Below are 21,795 nucleotides of genomic sequence, written 5' to 3'. Positions count from 1 at the left end.
AGAATGAGGTGGGACTGCCCAGAACCACATCCCTTTTTCCTTCTTCCCTTTTCCTCAAGGTTTGGCTCCTCTTTCTGATTGGCTCAGCCTGGTGTGGCCCATTTTGCCTTCCTCCTCTGAGGTTCTCCAGCTCCCTCTGACCCCCTCTCTGCTCATTACCATTTGTTAGCTACTCCATGCTACACCCTGAGCAACAGGGTGGCCGAGTGGCCGGGCAACCCCAACCCGCCTTTGCCAAGCTACTCCAGGTAAATACAAAACCTAGCTGAAAACAGAGCCTTCCTGTTCTCAACCAGCTTCAAGACAAACTCCCCAGGGGCGGCTTCAGGCAAGTGCCACCTGCGCTCTGCCTGCACAGTATCTGGAGTGGCTTTGGTTTCTTTGAATTGGGAGGCCTGGTCACCTTTAAGTCCTTCACAGCATGCAATGGAAGGGCTTGCAAAACTGTGGCCAGCTAGACTGCTTGAAGCCAGAAGTATGAGTGAGCAGATAAGGGAATGATGAATGCCACCGTGTGCAGCTTTCCTGGGAGTCTCTTTGCCTCCCTTTTCTCCATGAAGGTGAAGTATAGCTTTTTTTTTTTTTCTTGCTGACTGGCTGCTTTAGAACAACATTTAAGATTCCAGCGCTCCTTCATTTCCTGTCTCAGGCCCCACTTGAGAAGCAGCAGATCTGCAGGTGCCCCTAAGGCTGGACCACTGACTTGAGTTGAAATGGGGATGTGGAATCTACCCGTTCCCTTCAGAAGGCTGCCCCTGTCAAAACTCAGCATCCTCCAGGGACTGGCTCTCAAGATATGAACCCCCATCACCACGTCACCTTCGACTCCTGTCATGGATGCTCAAGCCAGGCTATCTCTATCAAGTGTGGGGTAGGATTTGCAGACAGCATAGGTTCATCTTCTGGTACAGTGTAAATCATCTCCATATAAAAAATACTACCCAACACAATGCACGTGCTGTGTCAATAGCTGTTGTTTCGTGGGGAATAATAATGGAAAAGAAGTGTACACACTGCCGGTACAGGCCCAACTGCATCTTTGGTCTGCAGTTGCCTGAATCCAGGGATCTTTGGCCTGTAGTTATGGAGGGCTAGTGTGAGTATTTCAGAGGTACCTGGGCTGTCAGACTGTGTGTTTTTCTAGAATATTCTCTTCAGCATCTCTCTCCAAGTATCCCAACTCTGCCTGGTCAGGTCCTCTTGGAACTTTAGACTTCAGATTAGCTTTCATAGCTTTCAGGAACCTCTTCTGACCTCATTTCATTAGGATCCCCTCCCCAGGGCCACAGTGAGGCTATGTTTACCTTTTCCCTAGGCTTCAACTTCCTGTTTCCCCATGTCTCCCTGTCTCCCCAGTGCCTGCGCCGTGCTGGACACATGAAAGGGACGTAGTACACACATGGTCCATGAACGCATTGAGGTGTGGGTGGTGCAGGAACTGGTGGGTGGTGGACAAAGCAGATGCTAAGTGGTGTGTATCAGTCAGCACCTACCACAGCACTGTGTTCGACAGAAGCAGAACCCTGGTAGCATTTGGTTACAGGAGTTTACTCTTTGTTCTTCAGGCCTTCTTTGGGGGTCAGCTAGGCAGCTCTGTTGATCTAGGTTGGGCTGGCTTGCATGTTGAGCTTGACTTTTTTTGTTAAGGTGGACAGAGCAATATAGTTCCCCAGCTTACACTGAGAAGACCTCTGGTGATGGGCTGGGTCCGAGGGTGAGTGCACACACGACCTCTTGGGGCCTTGGTGGGAATAGGCACACCACTTTTTCTTAAACGAAGTCCTGCTTAGATCCAAGGGCAGAGGGTAGGTCTCATCTCACATGGTGAAGATGGAGGTAAGAGGAGGGACTGAAGGAGCCACTCCTGGAGGCTTTTGGTGTCATAGCTGTCCACTGGGCTCCTGCGTGTCACTCACTCTTCCCATGGTATTATGTGGCGTCTGTTTGCCCTTTCTCTAGCATCCTCTCAGACTGGGGAAGGGCTGCAAACTGTAAAGTCCTGTAACAGAAGACCTAGCTAGATTGCCCCCCCGAAGGCATTTGGCCAACAGCACTGACAAGGTTGTGGGGTAGTGGAGGGAGGGTGTATGGTGAGACTAAAAACATGCCCACCAGCCCTGCATCCCAGGCTCCGACAGCTAAGCTCCCTGGTAACTGAAAGCCCTGTGGGCTCTCATAAATAATACATGTAATGAGTTTCGAAGAGCATCTCACATGTGTGGTGGTAAAGTATTAGCAGGAAGGGGTACCACCTTGGCTAGAGTAGCTATTTGACAAGTCAGGCTGCACTTCCTTTGTTCAGATGAGAAGTTGGGGGACAAATTGGCCTGTAAAGATATTCTTGTGGTCCAAGAGAAGGACAGGGAAGAAACCTTGAGTGTTTTTCTGCTGTGTAATCCCTGGGGTGGCAGGGGGCAGAGGCGGGGGGTGGTGGTGTAGTGACTGCAACTCTATACGCAAAATCACGTGACTGTACCCTGTGTTCTTCCAGGCTCATCTCCCCAGTGTATAGAGATGTTGTACTTGCTCTTCTTAGGAGTAGCTTCTCCTTCCAGGGATGCTGGTGAGGAAGACATTTCTCCCCTCCTGAAAGTTTTTGGTTCTTGGCGATTAGCAATGACTTTCTGCAGCAGAAACTGGAGGTTCAGTTGAGCACTGGGGCTAAACTGGACCCACAGACATTTCTTCCACTGACTTTGCAGGACAATGCTAATAATGCTGCAAACAGGCCCTGGCTCTGGAGAAGCATGGGGTAGAAGGCAGGGCTTGAGGCCATTCCTCCCCAGACACAGAGAAGACATTTGAGAAGACGTCTCAGGATGGAAGGCAGAAGCCTCGTGTAGTGATCTGGGTTATGGGTTCTCAGGGTCTAGGCCGCTGCTCAGTGTAGAGGCCTCTGGATGGCCCCGTGTCATCCGAGGCTGCATTCCTTTCTCCACAAGCCCTCATACATCTCCAGAGGCTGGCCCTTGGATGGCCTCGTGGAAACACCTGGGCCCAAATGTGGCCGGTTCCCGCAGCACAAGAGGAAGCGTCTGAGTGCTCCTCGCTGAGAGCATATTATTATTTTTTTCTCTCCCTTCTCGCATGAATCATTTTGCCTGGAATCTTCCCAGGGAGGGTTCAAATGGCTAATTGATTCTGTCCCCACAATCAGGGAATCCGCCTCGCTAACCAGGCAGAGCAGCTGAGACTTAAGGGGGAGGGGAGTGGAGCTCTGGGTTCACCCAGTCCTGAGCTCGGTGTGGCTGCAGCACGTTAGAATTTTAGAGCCCAGCAGGCTTGGGGAAGTCTTAACAGAACTTCCCACTTTGCTTAGCCAGAAGTTCTTTAGGGTTCAAGGTCACTTTAAAGGCGTTGAGAGACGTGAACTGCCCAGCCAATGGGCTTGGGAACAGTCTGGCCATTAGCACTTACCATTACAACTCCCTAGTCCCTGGCGGCTGCCTTGACCCCTGTCTTGTTCTTGATTTCTCTGGAAGAGGAAGTCAAACAGACAGCAGGGTCCAGCCTCTAGAAAGGAGTTTCTGTCTGTGTTGTTGTTTTGGGTGGGCTCTTCTATAGCCCTGGGGCCCGGCAGCTCTTAGTGTAGGCCAGGCTGGCCTCAAAACTGAAAGAGATCTGTTTGCCTCTCTGCTTCTGAAATGCCAGGATTAAAGGTGTGTGCCTCCGTATCTGGCCTGGGTATTTTATTTAATTAAACTGATTAATGAATGAAACAGTGTGTGTTTGCATCTGGTTAGAGATTGTGTGGGCGGAGAGCAAGAGTGAGGGTGTGTCCTTCACAAATTATTTCATCTCTGAACTTCAGCTTCATCTTTTTTTTTTGATTTATTTATTTATTATGTATACAACATTCTGCCTCGATGTATGCCCGCACACCAGAGGAGGGCGCCAGATCTCAGTACAGATGGTTGTGAGCCACCATGTGGTTGCTGGGAATTGAACTCAGGACCTCTGGAAGAGCAGTCAGTGCTCTTAACCTCTGAGCCATCACTCCAGCTTCATCTTGAAAACGGGAGTTGATTGCCCTCAGTGCCCCTTGACCTTTCCAACAGACCACAGCAAGCAGTGGGTGGCACTGGCTTTTGTGCTTCTGCTATCTTTATTCGTTAACACGCTCTCTATTCCCTATCCCAACTCTCTTTAGAGCGCAGAAGGCTCCAGTGGCACGTCACCCATTCATTTCCCCAGTGAGCCAGCCCCCAGCAGTGTCTCTCATTCAGAAGGGCAAATGTAAGGCAAACAGAAGGGAACAGGCAGTACAGCGGAAGTTAGGATCTGTTGTCACCGAGTTCCTGCTAGAGCAGACTGTGCTGGCACTCCACACTGGTGCTGACAAGAGGCCAGGGGAGAGGGAGGGAGGGAGGGAGGGACTGGGAGCAATAAGTGCAGGCCCTAGGCTCCTGGCTGGAGACCCTCAGGCAGTCTACTGAGCAGTACAGAGGTTTGTTGAGGGACTGCTCACTTGGTTCTCAGTGTGTGTGTGTGTGTGTGTGTGTGTGTGTGTGTGTGTGTGTATGTGTGTGGTGGGGGTGAGCCTTCCCACTTTCTGTGGAATCTAAGGCCCACAGCTTGGTATTAGAAAGGCACCCCCCCCCACCACTGACCTAGGGCAGTAAAGCCATTTGCCTAAAGTCTTCTGAAGAGTTACTGCCCAAGCAGAAAGCATGGAGACCTCTGTACAATGCTGCCAAGTGACAAGCTGACATTCGAAATGCGGGTTGTTTCCACTTTGGTTCAGGACCCAAGATCTGAAATAGGAGCTTGGCAAAGAATTCCAAATTGTGCCAAAAGGACAAATGGATTTATGTTGGGGTGATGAGAGCTTACCCTGAGTGCCACTGGGAATGGCTGGATTCCAGTCTGACGGTTCAGATTTGCGGCAACACTGGGAGAGATGTCTAGGAGAGAGCCTCGAACACTTCTTCATTGGCTGACCTTGGGTCATGATCATCGTTACTTAGTATGCAAACATAATTGATGCTAATCTGAAGACAGTATGCTTTGTTTTGTTTTGTTTAGAGACAAGGTCTCAGGTGGCTCATGCTGACCTCAAACTTGCTATGTAGTTAAGGATGACCTTGAACTTCTGATTAATCCCCCCCCCTCATCTTTACCTCCCAAAGCACTGGAGTTGCAGGTGTGCACCGCCACAACTGGCTTAGATGATGCTGGGGACCAAAGCCAGTAAGTAGTTTGTGTGCACTAGACAGGCACCTTACCAGCTGAGCGACATCCCCAGCTAGAGGGGTTTTAAATAAAGTAATAGCATTGCTAAAATGCCTCATTGACGGAGTAAAGAAAGTCACCCTCTCCTCCCGCGGTCCCAACAACGAACTGAGGTGGGATTCCACTAAAGTTCACTCTGGAGAACAGGTGAGTTTATTAGGCTTCCTGCAGAGCCGTGGGTGAGGGGTTAGGGCAGGCACATGGGTTGCCTTGAAACAGTCCTGCCGCAAGGTTTGTAACCAGCATGGATAATGGCTCCCCCATGGCTGTGTAGACAGAGACCCCTCCCCTACTCCTTCTCAGCCTAAAATGCCAGCCTCTCCCAGAAGCCACATGCAATTAGGACAGACTTGCTTATAACTGGCTGAGAGGAACACCTGGATACTCAGGTGAGGAGCCCACAGCCCTCCCCACCCCTCCTAGGAGGGAACATCAACAGCCAACAAACCCAGCCATGATGGTCTTTTGCAAACATGCCTAGCAGAAGTCATGAAAATGGTGACAGTTTGGCTTGGGCTATAGTCCTGCACAACAAATAATAAATACACCCAGTAAGCCCATTTGCAAATATTTTACTATTTAGGGAACTCTTTCATATATATGTGTAGGTACATATACATACATACATACATATCATCATATGCTCATATACATAGAAAACCTGGTTTAAAACTTTCCCAAAATACCTAGATAGGTATCATTAAAGTATGTCCTTGGCGAGGATCTTAGGCTTCTGGGCATTTCCTGTTTCTCTTTTCCTTTCTTGATGCCACACATTTTGGAGAAATTTCCTTTCCTGCATCTCCCCTGATTCCTTGCCCCTGGTGACCCAAAGCTGTGGGCCTAGGGACCATTCAGGGACACCTTAAAATCCAGCCCTGAAGTAAACCTTCCCTCTTTTTAAGTTGATTTATCTTGGGTATTTGTTACAGTAGCAGAAACTGAGCAATATCAAGCCTTGTCCGACTGTGGCACGTATAGGTATTCTGCTCTCTACTCTGGAGCTTTTAACCCATTCGTAAACTGCTAGGCGACTATGGGGTTGTAATCCCTGCCTCCCCCCGCCCCCCAAGGCTTAGCCTTAAAGTTGCTGAAGTTGGAGTTTGAGGAGTCACTAATATAGACCCCTCTTATGACGTCTTACTTCACTCTGTCTATTCTCAGACACAGAAAGGGTCTGCTGAAGGCTTTGAGTGTTTAGCGATGGGCAATAGGATTTGGTAATGGTGGGTGAATGAGTTTGATTGATGTGAACTGTGAGTTAGACCTGCTCAAATAATCAGGCGCCATTTGTTGACCTCAGAAATCTAACCTACATTCCTGTTATGGTATGAATTGAGGTCCCCTTTGAGAATCATTGCAAACTTTTACGTTAACGAGAAAACACACACATGTGCGGACACACACACACACACACACACACACACACACACACACACACACGAAACACGATCCTTCTTGTTTCTCCTTCTTTCCTTTCTAAGAACCAATTGAGAAGAAAGTGCACAGTTGCCAGAGTGAGAGAATGAGGTTATGGACCATAATTCATGTGGCTTTCAGAAACATAAATCACGCAGCCTGCTGGAAGGGCTTTCCATTCCAGGGGAGCCTCTGAGAGCAGTGGCCACAATATGCATAAAGTATTTGGGCTTCACTGTCCTTCCGAGTGACATTTCCATCAGAAGGTCAAGGGAACTCATCCTTTGTCGCATTGCTGTCAGGTGAATGCACACCGGCCGGAGGTGACCTGGACACAGTTCTCAGGCGGTGGGGAGCCACCCTGCTCCGCCTTCCCAAAGTTATAAGCTGAAGGCTCCGTACATTACGCATATTTGAACCTATTCAGTCCAGTCGTGTGTTCTTCCTACTGTTTTACACAGGTGCCTCCAGGGGGATGTTTGGAGATTTCACCCCTAGAGGAGTTACTGCCCTATAGTGCTCAGCTATAGGCTTCAAAGGCCCACTGATATTTTGCAAAATTTAATGTCTCTTCTTATGTCAGATGAATAATGTATGTTGTGAAGAAGCTTTGGAAAAATGAAGCAAAGCAAAACAGCAAATGGAATGGGAGTTGGTATTCTCTGTCCCTCAACCCAAATCTGGCCAGTTGCCCACTTTTGTAAATAAAGTATTATTGATACAGCCATGTACATTCATTTCTTTATTGTCTGTGGCTACTATTGTTCCACAAAAGCTATGCTAAGCAGTTGCTACACAAGCTGTGTGTCTGCAAAGCCTAAAATATGTGTCCTCTGGCTTCAGGAGGAAATTTGCTAACTCCTGTAGAGCACATAAATTCCTAGGAAGTATCTACTGAGGGAATGGGTTGATCTGTGACCCATGCTAAAAGGTGATCATGGCCGATTTTCTGAAGTAGGCTCTTCAGTCTTCCCTTCATGTGTAGGCAGCATTAACCACAATCCCATTTCTGTACCCTTCTTTTGTTATATAGCAATAAGTATATGAGTATATTCTAAGGCCACGGACTCTTCTTATGTAACAAAGTTTTTACAGCATAGGAGAATATTATATAGGTATACCAGGATTATTGAAGCATTCCTGTATGGATATGTTATAATTCATTTTTATCTTTTATAGACAATTCTGTGATAAATATCCTCATATATACATGTTTATTTGGGTTCATGTTTATAATGTCTCTGAACCCAGGTGAGGGATTATTCCGTTTTTAATCATTAATACTTTTTTTTGAAATTAGGTGTGTCTCATCTTCCTATCATATAGGGACTTTCTGGGTTTGTTTGGGTTTTGTTGTTGTTCTTTAATTTTTTTAAAGTGGATCTCATCTAGCCTAGGCTTCTTTTTAACTCACTGTTTGGCTGAGGAGACGTTTAAACTCCTGATCTTCCTGCTCCACCTTCCTGATACTGGGATTACAGACATATGCCATCATGCCTAGCCAGCTGGGAGTTTCTGGCAGTGCTGTTGTATGAATGGTTATGTCTGCTCTTCCTCTCTCGTGTAGATGTAGTAAGCAGTTATTAAATACTTGGTGGCATGCTTTCTACTCCATGCACCTCTTAGACTTAGACTGCATGCTGGTTTTTTTTTGTTTGTTTGTTTGTTTTGTTTTTTTAAGGAGGTTTTCAGGATGGTGCAACGTCCATTCTATTAGTTTCTAGCGGCTGTCGTTAACAGATCTGCTGACTTAAAATACACATTTATTCTTTTCTAGATCTGGAAGCCAGGAACCCCAAATCCATTTCACTAGTGCAAATCTATGTGTTATCAGTGCTTGCTTCTCTTCTTGTTGGCTACTGGCATTCCTTTTCTTGTAGCCTCATCTGGAGTCTGTTTCATGGCTGCATTACCTTCTCTTCTGTGCCAAATCTCCCTCTTCCTCTGTCCAGAGAAGACATATGTCATTGCATTAAGGATCCATTTGGATATCATTAGTCTAGTCACATCTGCAAAGTCCTTTATTGCCCCTGAAGGTAACATTTGGGTGTTCACAGAATTCGGGATGAAATGTCTTTAGGGGATCATTGTTGTCTTACCTTGTGCACCATCTCTTATTCGTTTGAAAATATGTATAATGCTGAGTATGGTGGTCTATATTTGTAGTCCAACTATCTGGCACTTCAAGGCCAGACTGAGCCACAGTACAACATAAGCGGGTTCTGGGTCTGTGCTAATCGCCTTCTGTAACGAGGATGCCAAAAGGACTTGTGTAAGAAAAACTGTGGATAAGAGAGCTGAACATAGGCTGTGTAGACTGTGCTTTGTGGATACTCAGGTTCTTGCGCTGCCTTGGTTAAGATAAAATGTTTGCTTTGCCCTATCGTGAGCTAATGGTGCAAGCAGTCACTGTTAATCGAGGTGAAGGACAGGTATGTAGGATGGCATTTTGCAGGATGATCTTAGGTGGTCTGCAGAGACACAGCTGGCCTCACTGGCTCACACAAAGGGACAGTTCCTTCATCTCTCTGCTTACCCAACAGAGTCTCTGCTTGCTTTCAGCACGTCCTCAACATTTCTCACCCTTGCCAAACCTCTTCTATCAAAAAAGAAAGCCGATCACGGGCTGCAGAACTCTAGAGAATTTACTAACCTTATTTTATGTTTGCTGTGTTTATCTTTACAGCTACCCCTTCTTCCCCTGGTGGCAGTACCATAGAGCATCCCATAAGAAAGAAAATACAGCTCCGTGGTAGAGCATTTCCCTGGCATTTGAGAAGTCCTAAGTTCAGTGTCTAGTACTGAAAAATAAGATGAAAAGGTAATGATTTACAAATCTGAATCGAGCTGGGCATAGTGGTGCACACCTTTAATCCCAGCGCTTGAGAGGCAGAGGCAGGTGGAGAGCTGTGAGTTCAAGTCCAGCCTGCTACACATAGTAAGTTTCAGACAGCCAGAGCTATATAGAGAGAACCTGTCTTGAAGCCCCCTCCTCACAATTCAAACAAACAAGCTAACAAAACCCTCATGGGTTAAGCAAATACAGGACACGTCTTTCCTAATGCGATCACCTGATGACTGCGGTGAGGTCTGTGATAGACTCAGGAGCCTCCAGCCTGGTCCTCCGCTCTCTGCTTCTTTCACATCAAATGAGGCATCCTGAGTCCGAGGCCACAGCTGGATGCTCTCCGCGTTAATGACCTCCTCATTTTTTCTCATTTCAATGCATCTGATCCTTTAGGGACCGCTGAGCATCAGAGTTGTGAATATTAATCTCGTGTTGAGATTGATCACAGCCTACTTTAACTCAGGGCCTTGGGCAGGAGGAGGCCTGGCTTCACCCTGCCCGTCCTTTGCCTTTTAATGAACATCCGGAACACAGAGAAGTCTGACTTCAAGGCAGGGACTGGCTGTTATTTGGACGCAGCACAGATGTTAGGGGAAACTGTCTCCTGGCTCATCATCAGATTTCCATGGCATCTTTTTGCTGACTGCTTCCTGCTTGCAGGACTGCAGAACTGGATTTCCCTGTTTGGATGGTTGTAGGAAGTGTGAATCTCCTGTCCCCGTCCCCTCCCCTCCACAGTCTCCTGGCCTCAGATATATGAGTGTGTGTCCAGGAGTGAGGCGTGGGGACTATATCACTTCCCCTTAAGTGAGGAAGATCTTCCTTGTTAACATTTCCATCATCATTACAAAAGAACTCTTGTTATTTTAAAATGCTAGCCCACAGACCATGCTTCTTTTTTTGGGGTGGGGATGAGAAGTAGAGCAATAGGTACAAGTTTTATCACCCAGCGTCTTCCTGGCCCGTGTGCACCCCACTCCTCAGATAGTTGCAAGCAGATAGGATTTGCTTCAACAGTGCCCCTGGAGTTGGTAGGCTCTGACTCCCCGCTTCCCCAAGGAACGATGGTGTGTAAGCAGGCTGATGGGTAGCGCATCTGACATGTTTGGGAAGCATCTCTGGCAGCCACCTCGTGCCTGCGCCTTTCTCTTCTGTGAAATGGAAAGCTGCCTCCCACGGCTTTAGCAGACATCCACGGAAAATACTGAATTCCACAAATGCCTGCTTTTAATTCCCTCCCATTCGCAAATGGGAAAACCAGGGGCCAGAAATGAACTGGCTTGCTCAAGGTCACGTGACTCGACAGTGTCCAGGCCAAGTTCTGAGTGCAGCCACATTTGATGCCAGACCTAGCATTGGCCACTGTAGCACCCATTTATCCGGACTAGAGAAACAGTTCCATCCTGGGGCTGATTCTTTTGGGAGCCTGGGGAGCCCTGCTAAAGCCTGGCAGTACCTGGTGGAGCCTCCAGGGGATTCGGGTCAGTCCGGTTTGGTTTGTGTCCTGTGAATTCTTTGCTCTGTTTTGCTCAGTTTTCTCAGCTTTGGAATGGTGTGACAGTTACCACTTCCATGATCAGAGTGGTGGCGGCTGCTAACCTGCCTGGCTTGCTAAGGCTAATGACGGAAAGTAGAGATACTTGATCAGAGGAAGGAGGGAGAGGAGACAGTCCAAAGTGCCAAGAACTGGCTAGCCCAGGCAGAGAAAGATTCTGAAGGGAGCCACTCACAGAGGGGTACTCTCCTGGTCTCTTGGGTTACTCCCTGCTGCTCAAAGACAAAGCAGATGCCTCTGGGCCTGGGCCCAGGTTGCCAGGGTAACTGCTGCAGCAGCTGCCTGGGACCTTGCAGCTGAGGCCCTTGGTTGCCAGGGAGGCCACAGAGCTGGAGCAAACGGGCAGGGGGCTGCCGGAGGAAAGCTGCATCTCCATGTAAGGGAGGCTGGAGAAAGGCCGTTCGTGGGATCACACAACCTTCCTTGTGGGGTTGTGGACAACTGAGACAGAAGTGGACCCTGGGAGGAAGCTCTGTGACCAGGACCTTTGGTGCTCATTGTACCTGACGACAGGAGTGATGTCTCCTTTACTGCAGCCCTACTAGGTGCCAGGTGCTGTGTGAAATGCTTTATGCAGCTCTCACCATTGACAAGCAGGTTTAGAAGTCAGGCTGGCTGTCCCCGGAGCCTGTGAGCACATACCCATTGTTCTATGTCAGGCTACCTCTGTAGAGATGCTGTGTGCCAAGAGTCCCTTAGGTGCCTGGCATGTTCTTTCTAGTCTGGCTGGCATCAACCCCTCAGGACAAGACAGGTGGACTCACCTGCCCTCTACAGTAACTGGACATCCAGGCTTTATAGTGTACACCTGAGAGATAAGGTACTTTTCAGAGACATTGGCTGGATGATTTCATTGGTCACACCATTTCCTCCGGGGTTGGCATGAGAGCGCAGGGGCCCTGTCAGGATGCTCAGTTTTGGGCTAGGCAAGGAGGGCCTTCATCACCTTGATGTTCTAGGAGCTTGTGGACCCCACCACCTGCTCTTGTCAGAGCAGACATGCACACATGTGAGTCATAGGATCCAGTGCTATCCTGCCCTCTCTGGGCTTCTGTTTCTATTCAAGGAAATGGGGGAGATAATACTAATGGTCTTGCAAGATATCATGGCAACCAGGAGAGGTGCGCATGCAGGTAAGGCCCTGTTAGCTTGCTGTCCTGATCAGCTCAGGGAAACTGAGACTGGGAAGGGCATGCTGTCTTGCTTTCCTGGATGTTCAAACCATGAAAGGTCTTTCAGTGTAAGGGTACAGAATGACCCCTGTATTCCCAAGACAGGGTTCACAGAGCAGATCCGGCAGGGGCTGGGAGCTGTGTTTGGAATGCTCTTTTAGTGGGCATTCTGGTTAGCCAGTATGCTCGTTTGTAACCCAAGAGGCTATATGCATGCTGGGGGCAGAGGCCTTCAGGCGGAGCTGGCAGGTCTCACCTGCCAGACCTGTTTACCAGAACTCAGCCTGGCGTCAAGTTTCGGGGTTGGACTGCTGTTTTCTTCTTCTTTCTCATGGAAAATTTCAACTACTAACAAGAGCAAGGTGAGCACTGTCACTTGCTCTGCCACACCACCGCACATCTGCCACACCGCACATCTGCCACACCACCGCACATCTGCCACACCGCACATCTGCCACAATGGCTAACTTCTGGAGTTAACCCAGAGTTGTGATGAAGTGATTCCTTTGTGTGTGCGCGCGCACTAGAGAGTGGGTGGGGGCAGTGGTCACACGGGCATGCGCAGATCAGAGGACGATTTGCAGGTTAGTGGATTCCGAGGGCTGTGGCGGCAAGCCCCTTTATCAGCTCGGCTCAGAATTTTCGTACTGGAATGTATGGGACTGAGAAGAGGATGAGAATGTTTTCACTTGTAGAAAATTAATACAACTGGAGATGACCATGTTAAACATTTATAGAATTATCTTATTTTTCTATTGAGGAGTAGGAAGGGGGCTGAAAGGCTCCGTGGTTCAGAGCACTGGCTGCTCTTGCAGAGGACCTGGGTTCAGCTTCCAGCACCACATGGTGACCTAGACCATCTGCAGCTCCAGTTCCGTGGAGCCAATGCTTTCTTCTGATCTCTGTGTGAGGGTAGCAGGCATGCACATGGTGAACACGTACACATGCAGGCCAAACATTCATCAGATGAAAGAAATTAACCTGAAATGTTAGAAAAGTGCAATTCCTTTTTTTTTGTGTGTGTGTGTGTGTGAACCTAAAAAAAATTGAATCTTTTTTTGTTTTTGACTTTAGTTTTGGTTTTGGTTTTCCAAGACAGGGTTTCTCTGTGTAACAGTCCTAGCTATCCTGGAACTAGCTCTTATAGGCCTTGAACTCACAGAGATCCGCTTGCCTCTCCCTCCTAAGTGCTGGATTAAAGGCGTGCGCCACCATAGCCCCACAGGTTTTTGTTTTTTTCTTTCTGAGACAGAGTCTTGCTGTGTAACCCTGGGTAGCCTGGAACTTTCTACACAGATCAAGCTGGCTTCAGGCTCATAGAGCTCTGCCTGCCTTTATCTCCTGAGTGTTGGAATCAAAGGTGTGCATCACCATGGACAACTTATTTTGAAAGGATATTTTGCCCAAATGAGTTGAAGATGTATGTTTATTCAAACGCCTTCCTCCAGATGTTTGTGACAGCTCATTCATTGTTGCCCACAATAGGGAGTGTTCAACCGCCCTTCAGTGGACAAGCACATAAACAAAGTGAACAGTCACCTGTGCATTGGAGTATTGTTCTGTCATTTGATATGGGCACATTCTAAATGCACAGTGCTGAGAGAGAGAGTTGGGCAGGAAGGCGGCCTGCTGCAAGAGTCAAGCCCTAGACATTCTGGGGAACATAAGACTGAGGATACAAGAAAACACATGGGTGGTGAGCAGATAAGATGGACACAGGAAGGGGTGACATAAGGGGTGACTAGGCAAACCACAGGGGACTCTGAGGGCAGTGAAACTGTGCTGTATGGGCTGATAATGGCGGGACTTGTCAATTAAAGGCTTGTCTCAACTCTTCAGGAGACAGAGCATTGAGAGAGGACCCCAAGGTAAAATATGGGCTCAAAATAAGAGCATTATCTGCGCCAGTTCTTCAGTGGTAACAAATGGGGTGCACCAGTAAAAATGTCAGTGAGCAGGGAAGCCGCAGGGGGTGGAGTCGATGGGAGCTCTCTGCACCTCCTGGCCAGTGTTTGGGCAAACCTGAATTTGCTCCAGTGTAGTTTGTTTATTAAGAAGAGCTTGAGTGGGGTGTGATGGCTCACACCTTCCATCCCAGTGCTCAGGACGTAGAGACAGGTGAATCTCTGTGAGTTCAAGGCCAGCCTGGTCTATAAAGTGATTTCCTTGACAGCCAAGGATACACAGAGAAACCCAGTCTTGAAAAACAAAAAACAAAACAAACAAACAAAAACAAAGACAGACAGAAAGAAAGAAAGAAAAGAAAGGAAAAGAAAGGAAAGGAAAAGAAAAGAAAAGAAAAGAAAGGAAAGGAAAAGAAAAGAAAAGCAAAGCTTGAATTCCTACTTCCCTGGATCTTCTGTGAGGAAGGCTGTGGCTATGACGCACAGCGTGGCCCTGGCTTTTGCCGTGGGCAGCAGCTTTGGTGAGACCGTGGCGTGGGGAGTGAGCTGGACCGTGACTAGATGGGCAACTGTGGATTCTTAGGCTATGGATGCCAGAGAAATACGCTGCCCTATAAGCAGAGGGGGGGCCACTGAGAAGTACATCAGGAGAGTGGCATGGGGAGGTGGATGCTTCAGGAGGCCTGGGTTGTCTTATCCCTCCTCCCAACTTCGTGCCCTCTGTAGAACTGGAAGACTGTACTAGTAGTCAGGGATGTTGTCTTCAGGCTGAAGGGTCTGGGGCCAAAACCTGGCCCAGCTTCCCAACCCCTTCCTCTCCCTGCCCCACCCCCTTCATTTTTCTGTCACATTGTGCCACGCTTTGGCTGGCTGCTTCCCCTCAGGGGACATCTACTGAAGAGGCTGTGCCTGGGGAGCAGCTCCATTTGATTTGATTTGATTTCTCTCTTTGAAGTCTCCAAGGAGAAAAGCCAAGGCTGAGCCTGTTCCTAGCAGCCACTAGAGGGGAGGCAGAAATCAGGAGACTGGGAACCAACTCCCTTGGGGCTGAAGAGTGGGACAGACCGCAGAGGCTGAATGGGAGGTGGTCTCTGCCTGCTAGACACCTTGACTTCCAGCTAACCAAACTCAGAAGGTTCTCCATGTGCCCCTGCTTTGGAGGCTCTGGCTGTGTGTGTTAGGGGAGGTGTCTCTGCCCCTTTCAAACTGTCTCCTGTCACTGCAGTATGATTTATGCGCTTTTCCTCTAAAATGAGAACACTAGCTACCAACACTGCCCTGTAGTCTGTCTAATAAGTGGTATCTTCTTGTTATGCATAGGATGCCAGGGGCCAGAAGACGGGGGGGGGGGGGTTCACAGTGGGCTGTGCTTTGTTTTGTTTTTATCATGGAAAACACTAAGCTCTTGGTGGATCCTAGTCTATCGTAGTGTCCAAGGCTTTGTTGTCACCTTCTGAGGGCTGCGAGTTTGATTCCTAGCTCAACCTTGCACTAGCTTTTAGGACCATAGCCTGATGGTATCTTCTGAGCCACCCCCCCTCCCCGCCCGCCATCACCTACAGAGGTGAAGTTGGGGACGCCATAGTACCCGCCTTCTAGGGATGCCCTGTGGTTGACATGAGAGAAACACTCACAGAAAATGAGCCCTTGAGACACCAGCATCGAGATGATTCTAACAGTGGAGTGTTTGGAAGTTGTAGGGGAATATCTGAAAAGATTGTCGTGGCTGTGTGTTGATACAGCTGCTGGGTCTTACAAGAGTGACGGCATTTCCATCCGTTTATACACACGGGCCTGGGAATGCACATGCCTGTGCAGCTGTGATAGTTCATAGAACACAGTGTGGCCTTTGCCACGCCTCCTAGCTTAGTTTACATGAATCCTTTGTTCTTCCTCTGTAGAAACTGATGAGTGAGACCCACACTCATGTGCTTGTGTGTAGAAGCTGATAGTGAGTGAGAGCCACACCAAGTTTGTGTGGTGTATGCACATGTGTATATGTGTTTGTATCTGTGGGGCGTGTGTATCTGTGTGTGTATGTATGTATTCCATGTATGTGCATGTGGTGTGTTTGTGTGTGTGAATGTTGCACATGTGTGTGTGTATATATATGTGTGTGTGAATGTTGCATGTGTGTATATATATGTGTGTGTGCATAATATGGCATGTGCTGGAATGTAACTTTTGTCTAAGTGTGTCTGGTATGTGAGGTTGGTGAGTAGTATGTGGTTAATGGTGCATATGTGGCATGCACTATATTCTGTGTATGAACTTTGTGTTTATCTGTGTGTTGATGTGAGTGTGTGTGTGTGTGTGTGTGTGTGTCAGGTGCACACAGCTGCTTTGTGGCCTGGGCAGAGGAACGTGAAAAGCATTAGTAGCAATTTGTTGGACAGGAACTGTTTTCTGATGGATCTATTTTGCTCTGGGAGAATTCACTCGCTGGGCTTGGATTTCACTTGTGGCGACCTCAGATACTGTGTGCAAGAACAAAAACAACCAGCATCCAAAACTCATCCTGGTGACGTGTGATGCTAGGAGTCCCATAGTGTGATGGGAATGGTGGCGGGACCTGTCCGCCAGGCCTTGCTGGAAGGAGGCCCTTCCCGCCAGGGCTGCTGAGCAGCAGTGTGGGCTTCCTGCTGTCTACCCTCAGGATGAACTTAAAACTCTCTGCTGTCCCAAAATGTTTGAGTCTGAGTGTTAGTAGTTTCAAAAGGATATATTTCTACCATGTTTTAAATATTGGCACTTTAGAATAACATTGCACCACTCTCTTAAAAGCAGATCAAACTGAAACTCAGTAACATTATAGTTTAAAAAGTTGTCTTCTCATGAGGTGTTACTTAATCCACAGGAGTGCACATATAGGGTGCAGCTCCATTTATCTGACCTGGCTTCTGCCCAGATCAAGGTTCTGGGCATGCCCATAACCCCAGAAGGCAACCTTGTCTTCCTCTGAGTCAACATGCCCCTAAAGGTTGCCTCCTCCCTCTAACACTGTAAACTACCTTTCCTGGTCTCATGTTTCCTGGCTGATTCAACAACAAAGTCTACAGATTTCAAGCCTGTGCAGTATGTAGCCCGTACTTTCTCTCTGCATAGCACTCCCTGAACAAATGGCTCACTTTGAAACATCGCTTCTATTCTTACTGGATTTTTGGAGCTTCAAAAGCTTAGTTATAAAGCTCTGATTCCTGAACAGATTTTCAGGTGGACATAAGCGTTGACTTCTTTTGGGTCTTTATCTGTGAGTGGAACTCTCAGGTCTTGGCAAGAATTCTGCAATCTATCACTATTTTCCACTGTCCATTAAAAAAATCCCAAACACATAAAGATTTTGACATCATTTCTTATCTTTTTGAATTTATAATTCTCTTCAATTTCCTTCATAGAATTTTATCTTAATATAGTTTTATGCTTAAACCTTATAAATTGATTACCATAGTTCTTTTCAACCTATGTACAAATTGAAGTAGACATTTTGATTTTTAAAGTTACATTTATTAATGAATTAATTTGAGCACAAATGGTTTGTGGTCCTTTGAATCGATGAAGGTTTTCTTTTCTTTTTTTCTTTTTTCTTTATCATTTTTTATTGATTTTTATTGAGCTCTACATTTTTCTCTGCTCCCCTCCCTGCCTCTCCCCTCCCCTTCAACCATTTCCCAAGGTCCCTATTCTCCCAATTTACTCAGATGATCTTGTCTTTTACTACTTTTCATGTAGATTAGATCCACATATGTCTCTTTTAGAGTCCTCATTGTTGTCTAGGTTCTCTGGGGTTGTGATTTGTAGCCTGGTTTTCTTTGCTTTATGTTTAAAAACCACTTATGAGTGAGTACATATGATAATTGTCTTTCTGGGTCTATGCTCTTGTTTTTTGTTTGTTTGATTGATTTTAAGTTTTTAGTTGCAGGATATATACACCATAAACAATCCTCTCTTTGATACTTTTCCAAGGGCCTTAAACTACAGCAAGAAGTCTAAAAGGCTTTCTTTTAAAATAATAGGTAGAGAGTGGGTGGGAGAGAATATAGGTGCAACAGACCCACGGAAGTTAAAGGAAAGACACAGGAACCTTCAGCTTTGAAAGCTTGCCCTATATTCTCAGCCTTAAGATGGCCACACAGCCCAGAGAGAGAGGGAGCCACCAAAGGTCACACACCAATTCCAGAAGTGAGATTAGCACTTGGGTCTTATCACTGATTTCAGCTCTCAATTTGATTATTTCCTGCTGTCTAATTTTCTTGGGTGAGTTTGCTTCTTTTTGTTCTAAAGCTTTCAAATGTTTTGTTAATTCACTAGTGTGGAATTTTTCCAGCTTCTTTATGTAGGCATTTAGTGCTTTGAATTTTCCTCTTAACACTGCTTTCATGTGTCCCATAAATCTGGGTATTTTGTATGGTCATTTTCATTGACGTTTAGAAAGTCTTTAATTTCTCCCTGTATTTCTTCCTTGACCCATTGATGATTCAGGTGAGCATTGCTCAATTTCCATGTGTTTGTGGGCTTTCTGGAATTAGAATTACTGTTGAATTCTAGCTTTAAGCCATGGTGATCTGATAAGATATATGGGATTATTCCAATTTTTTTGTATCTGTTGAGGTTTATTTTGTTACTGAGTATATGGTCAATTTTTCAGAAGGTTTCATGAAGTACTGAGAAGAAGGTATATTTTATGTTTGGATGGAATATTTATAGATGTCTGTGAAGTCCATTTGAGTCTTAACATCTATTAGTTCCCTTATTTCTTTGTTGATTCTTTGTCTGACAGAACTGTCCAGTGGTGAGAGTGGAGTGTTGAAGTCTCCCACTATTAGTTTGTGGACTTTAATGTATGATTTAAGCTTTAGAAGTGTTTCTTTTAAATATGAGGGTACCCTTGTATTTGGGGCATAGATGTTCAGTATTGAGATTTCCTCTTGATATATTTTTCCTCTGACTAATATGAAATATCCTTCTTTGTCTCTTTTGATTGATTTCATTTGAAGTCTATTTTGTTAGATATTAGGATAGCTACATCAGCTTGTTTCTTAGGTCCATTTGATTGGAAATTTTTTCACAACCCTTCACTCTGAGATGATGTCTATCTTTGAGGTTGAGGTGTGTTTCTTGTATGCAGCAGAAGGATGGATTCTGGTTTTGCATCCAATGTGTTAGCCTGTGTCTTTTTATAGGTGAGTTGAATACATTTATATTAAGGGATATTAATAATCAGTGATTGCTATCTCCTGTTAATTTAGTTTTTGTTGTTGGTGATGCTAATCTGTGTGTTTTTCCCTTCTTTGGGATTTGCTGCTATGATATCATCAGCTGTCTTTTTGTTGATGTAGCCAACTTCCTTGGGTTGGAGTTTTCCTTCTAGTACTTTGTGTAGAGCTGGGTCTGTATTGGTTAAATCTGGTTTTGTCATGGAATATCTTGTTTTGTCCATCTATGGTGATTGAAAGTCTTGCTGGGTATAGTAGTGTGGGCTGGCATCCTTGGTCTCTTAATGTCTGCATAACGCTTGACCACGACCCATTGTGTCCAATGAGAAGTCAGGTGTAATTCTGATAGGCCTGCCTTTATATGTTACTTGGCCTTTTTCTGTTTCAGCTCTTAATATTCTTTATTCTGTATGTTTAGTGTTTTGATTATTATGTGGTGAGGGGACTTTTTTTTTTTATCCAGTCTATTTGGTGTTCTGTATGCTTCTTATATCTTCATAGATGTATATTTATTTAGGTTGGGAAAGTTTACTTCTATGATTTTGTTAAATATATGTTCTGTGCTTTTGAATTGAACTTCTCCTTCTTCTGTACCTATTATTCTAATATTTGATCTTTTCATGGTATCCCATATTTCCTGGATATTTTGTGTTAAGCTTTTGTTAGATTTAATGTTTTTTTGACTGATGATTCTATTTTCTCTATTGTATCTTCAGTGCTTGAGATTCTCTCTTCTATCTCTTGTATTCTGCTGTTTATGCTTGCATTTGTGGTTCCTGATCACTTTCTCATGATTTCTGTTTCTTTAATTCCCTCGGCTTATGTTTTCTTTATTGTCTCTATTTCAGTTTTCAAGTCTTGAATAGTTTCTTTCATATGTTTGTTTGCTTTTTTTCTTGGTTTTCTTTAAGGGATTTGTTGATGTCTTCCAATTATTTGTTTGTCTTTTCCTCCATTTCTTTGAGGGAATTTCTCATTTCCTCTTTAAGATTTTCAAGCATTCTCCTGGAGTTATTTTTTACGTCATTTTCTTCTGCTTCATCTATATTTGGTTGTTCAAGTCTTGCTGTTATAGGGTCTCTAGATTTTACTGGTGTTGTTTTGCTCTTTGTGGTGTTGCATTGTTCTTACCTTGTCTACCCATCTTTTCCTCTGGTTGGTGTAGTTGGGGCTGTCTGTGACTCTGATGATTAATCTTCTGGGTGCCAGTGGATCCGAGGTACAGATGGTTGTTCTTCATGGTACAGTCAGTGCTATGGTTCTAGTTATCCCATTGGTCACTCTGTGTTCCTGGAGGTCACTCAGTGCTCCCAGGGTTTGCTCTGCTCCCGTGGAGTTTGCTGTCTTAGGCCTGCTCTGGTATAGATTCCCGACTTAGAGTCAGTTTCTGTAAATGTCCCTGGTCTGGATCTGCTCCAGGGGAGATCCCTGGCTTAGGGTTGGTCCTGCAAAAGTCTCTGGCTCTGATATTCTCCTTCAGAGGTCCCAGACTCAGGTGCGCCAGACCCTTAGGAGACCTGGCTCAGGCCTACTCCCTCAGAGGTCCCAGATTCACACCAGGACCTGCAGCAATCTCTGACTCTGGCCCACTTGCTCAGTAGTTGCTTCCCTCTATTTGCTCCTGTGGAGTTAGCTGTTTCAGGTCTGCTCCAGTCCAGGTCGCTGGCCCAGTCCTGCCTCCGCAAATGTCCCTGGTCTGGATCAGCCCCAGCCTATGTCACTGGTTCAGTCCTACTTCTGTGAAATTTGTTGCCTCAGGCCCACTCTTGCCTAGGTCACTGACAGTTCTGCTACTGTGGCGTTCACTGCCTCAGGCCTGCTCTGGCCTAGGTCGCTGGCCCAGTCCTGCTTCTGCAAATGTCCCTGGCCTGGATCAGCTGCTCCTGATCCTGTGGAGTTCACCATCCCAGACCCCCTGCTCCTGTGGAATTTGCTGCCTCAGGCCTGCTTTGCCCTAGATTGCTGGCTCAGTCCCTCAATGAAGGTTTTCTAGCACCAATATTTGAAATTGCTCTTTTTCGAACATCCAGACATTTTTGACATTTTTGGGGTCTTCCATCATAGTTAGACTCTGGATGAATTCAGCCTTGGTTTTTGGGAGCAGGACCATTTTGAAGAGTAAGGTGGGAAGAGGGTGGCATTCTCAAGCTGAGCTGGAAGCATAGTGATGGAAATTAGGCTCTTAGGTGGATCCTTCATACTCCTGTCTGCAAACCCATTGGGAAGTCTTGCTGTTTCCCTACATGGCTCTGTACTGGTTTGCAGCCCCCCCCCCACCTTATATGATGATATGGGAAGGGGACACTGGACCATTGAAGGATTGGCTTGAGTGACTTACAAAATTCATGGGCTGTGGAAGGGGACTGGATGTAACCTTTAGGCAGAAGGGAGCCTGGGGTATTTTTGAGAAGGTTGTCAGTGAAGAGCAAATGTGGCATCTTGAAGAGCTGGA

At 46.3% G+C, this 21,795-nt stretch overlaps 1 protein-coding gene across 3 annotated transcripts in view; it reads left to right on the top strand.

Annotated features, from left to right (window-relative positions):
* The window catches only part of Srgap3 (SLIT-ROBO Rho GTPase activating protein 3), a 229,136-nt gene that overhangs the window by 89,036 nt on the left and 118,305 nt on the right, over positions 1 to 21,795 (top strand). The window lies entirely within an intron of this gene.

This window comes from Microtus oregoni, unplaced genomic scaffold (assembly GCF_018167655.1).
Source record: "Microtus oregoni isolate MIOR12 unplaced genomic scaffold, Mior012 000002F_ref0000024, whole genome shotgun sequence".
NCBI classification, from domain to species: domain Eukaryota; kingdom Metazoa; phylum Chordata; class Mammalia; order Rodentia; family Cricetidae; genus Microtus; species Microtus oregoni.
The sequence above is the reverse complement of the archived record's forward strand: the minus strand, read 5'-3'. Positions and strand labels throughout refer to the sequence as shown.